Raw genomic sequence first — 3,689 nt, 5'->3', positions numbered from 1 at the left:
ATGACCACAGGACACTGCAAACGTTATAAATATGAGCCAGTTGCCAAAGGTCCAAAATTTGATCACATGACCAAGGGGGATGCTGCAACAGTCGTATGAAAAACAGTCTTAAGTCCCTTTTTTCAGTGCCATTGCAACTTTGAACGTTCATTAAATGAATGGTTGTAAGTCGAGGACTATTTGTTTATGTATGCCTGACTTCTCATCCATCAGGAACCTAATTGCTGTCATGATGTTGTTGAGGCAGAAAAGTCAAGAGAACGGAGCACTGTTTTTCAGCAAATTATTCCTTACTTGCATGCCATTTGGGAAGGAAGGGAGGTATAGATCAGAGAAAATGTTGTTTAGACTGAGTTGCAATAGGTTTTGCTTTTCAATAATAGCTCATTAGGCGACCGGCTGAGTTATATACCACAGCTGCTTAACTGTGCTGACCTGTGCTTCTGGCCCCGAACACTTTTTGTGGGTCAATGGTTGTCCCAAATTTTGTTTTGTGACCTACAGTCAATGTCTGTTAAAGAAGGGCATCCTGGGGAGAATTGCTCATAAAAAGGAATATTATGATCTTGTTCCATTTCCAATCTCAGAGAAAGGACTGCAGGAGTTTACAGAACAACAATAATCGATGTTTTAAACAAACAAAAGACCACAATACTTCCCTTTACTTCTAAATGGCTTAGGCCCGGGGTACTTGCAGGACCATCTCCAGCCGTTCTCCCATCGTCCTGTGCGCTCTCACAGAGTCGGCCTCCTCAGGGTGTCGTCGGCCAAACAATGTCGGCTGACGGCCCCCAGGAGGAGAGCGTTCTCTGTGGGAGCCCCGACCCTCTGGAATGGATTGCCCACCGAGCTCACCGAGCCCCCGACCTTCTTTCCTTCCGTCGCGAGCTGAAGACATGGCTCTTTTGTCAACTCAATTGATCCGTTTGGGGGTACACTGTCATAATTTTAAACTGTTTTTAATGGGGTCGTTGATTTTAATTTTATTTCATTGTGATTTGTATTGGAATTTGTCATTTTGTAAGCCGCCTCGAGTCCCAAGGGAGAAAGGCGGCATATAAATCGCAATAATAAATAAATAATAAATAAATAAATGTGTGTGATTCTGGGGAAAGTTAAGAAAAGTACAGGTAGTCCTTGACTTACAACCACAATTGAGCCCAAAATCTATGTTGCTAAGTGAAATGTTTGTTAAGTGAGTTTTGCCCCCATTTTACGACCTTTCTTGCCACAGGCGTTACATGAATGACTGCAGCTGTTAAATTAGTTGAACGGTTGTTAAAGTGAATCTGGTTTCCCCATTGACTTGGATTGTCAGAAGGTCGCAAAAGCGAATCACATGACCCTGGGACATTGCAACCATCCTAAATATGAGCCAGCTGCCGAGGGTCTGAATTTTGATCACGTGACCATGGTGCATCCTACGACGATTGTGTGAAAACTGATCATATCACTTTTTTCAGTTGCTGTTGTCACTTTGAATCAGGGGTGGGTTCTAAAAATTTTTACTACCAGTTCTGTGGGCGTGGCTTATTTTATGGGCATGGCTTGATGGTCATGTGACAATTCTTTAGGATTTAGCAGAGGTACTGGTCTACCAGGCTTTTAACTGCTTGCATTTATTTTTGCAGGCACTGGTCTACTCATGTATTTTTGCAGGCACCAGTCTACCCATTTATTTTTGCAGGCACTGGTCTACCCATTTATTTTTTCAGGTACCGGTCTACCCATTTATTTTTTCAGGTACCAGTCTACCCATTTATTTTTGCAGGCACTGGTCTACCCATTTATTTTTGCAGGCACCAGTCTACCCATTTATTTTTGCAGGCACCGGTCTACCCATTTATTTTTTCAGGTACCGGTCTACCCATTTATTTATGCAGGCACCGGTCTACTAATGTATTTTTGCAGGCACTGATCTACTCATGTATTTTTGCAGGCACCGGTCTACCCATTTATTTTTTCAGGTACCGGTCTACTTATTTGTTTTTGGAGGCACCGGTCTACCACCAAACTGCCTTTTACCACTGACCAGCTGTAGGGCGGCCCTTTGAAGCCCCACGGCAAGAATTTAAACAGTTTTTTCCTTCTAGCCGATCAGCTGGGACTCGGGAGGCAGCAATAGATTGGGGATGGGGCCAAATAAAAGGTAAGAATAACATGGGGGTGGGGGGCGGGGGGGCCAGAACTGGTTCGGTGACATCATATCATCACCGCTACCGGCTCAGCGGAACCGGGCCAAACCGCGAGGAACCCACCACTGCTTTGAATGGTCACTAAAGGAACGGTTGTAAATCGAGGACTACCTGTACCAAAAAGAGAGCAGAAGACAGCAAGTGATGGAAAGCAAAACTGATGACAGCTTAACTCATAAAGCTTCTTGGATGAGAAATGAAATGTTTCCAAAGAAAAACAAACTTTAATTGCCTTAAATGCCATAGGCACTTAACTTATAAACTTATAATTATAACTTATAAATAGCAAAGTGGGCAGAAAGCTGGAAAGAAACATTTCGAAGAAAAGGTAGTCCTTGACATATGACTACAATATAGCCCAAAAGTGAGATAGTTGTTAAGTTTTGCCCCATTTTACAACCTTTCTTGCCACAGTTGTTAAGTGAATCACTGCAGTTGTTAAAGTAGTAACTGGGTTGTTAAGCGATCTGGCTTCTCTGCTGATTTTGCTCGACAAAAGTTCTCAAAAAGTGGTCACATGACCTCAAGACACAGCAACCGTCATAAATATGAACCAGTTGCCAACTGTCCAAGTTTTTAATCACATGATCACAAGAATGCTGTAACAATCCTAAGTGTGGAAAATGGCATGTCACTTTTTTGAGTTATGATTTTATTTATTTATTTATTTATTTATTTATTTATTTATTTATTATTCGTATTTCTATGCTGCCCACTCTCCGAGGACTCTGGGCGGCTTACACCAAAGACAGTATACTAAATAGCATATTGACCCCAACAATCTGGGTCCTCATTTTACCCACCTCGGAAGGATAGAGGGCTGAGTCAACCTTGAGCCGGTGAGATTTGATCCGCTGATCTGCTGAACTAGCAGTCAGCTGACGTAGCTGCAGTACTGCACTCTAACCACTGCGCCACCTCGGCTCTTATAATGGTTGCAAGTTGAGGGCTAATTATATTCATTGACACTCAACCTTAATAAACCCACTATAAATGGAGCTAGGAATTTCTCTTCCTTTTTGCACGATTCTGCACATTAACACTACTGTGGAAAACCAAGAAAAATTAATGAGTCATAGAAGCATATCAATCTAAATTTCTCGCTTAAGGCACAGATTCAAATTATAACTACATTATGCAAGGACCCAGCTCCTTCAGAAGTTCATAACACTGGGAAAGGTGGAAGGAAAAAGAAGAGGATGATTAGCAGCAAGGTGGATGGACTCAGTTATAAGGTAGTCCTCAACTTACAACCACAACTGAGCCCCAAATTGCTGCCTGGCTTAAAATCCAGAAGGAAAGATGTAAAACAAATTGTCCCTTAATTTGTTATCAACAGCAACTTTTGATAATAAATTGGTGCTTGGATTTCTTATCTATCTTTCTATCTATCTATCTACCTACCTACCTACCTACCTACCTAACTACCCAGCTACATCTATCATCTATCTATCTATCTATCTCCCTCCATGCATCCATCCATCCATCCACCCA

Source organism: Pantherophis guttatus, chromosome 4, assembly GCF_059756535.1.
Source record: "Pantherophis guttatus breed Tessera chromosome 4, ASM5975653v1, whole genome shotgun sequence".
NCBI lineage: Eukaryota > Metazoa > Chordata > Lepidosauria > Squamata > Colubridae > Pantherophis > Pantherophis guttatus.
Note: the sequence above shows the minus strand (reverse complement) of the source record.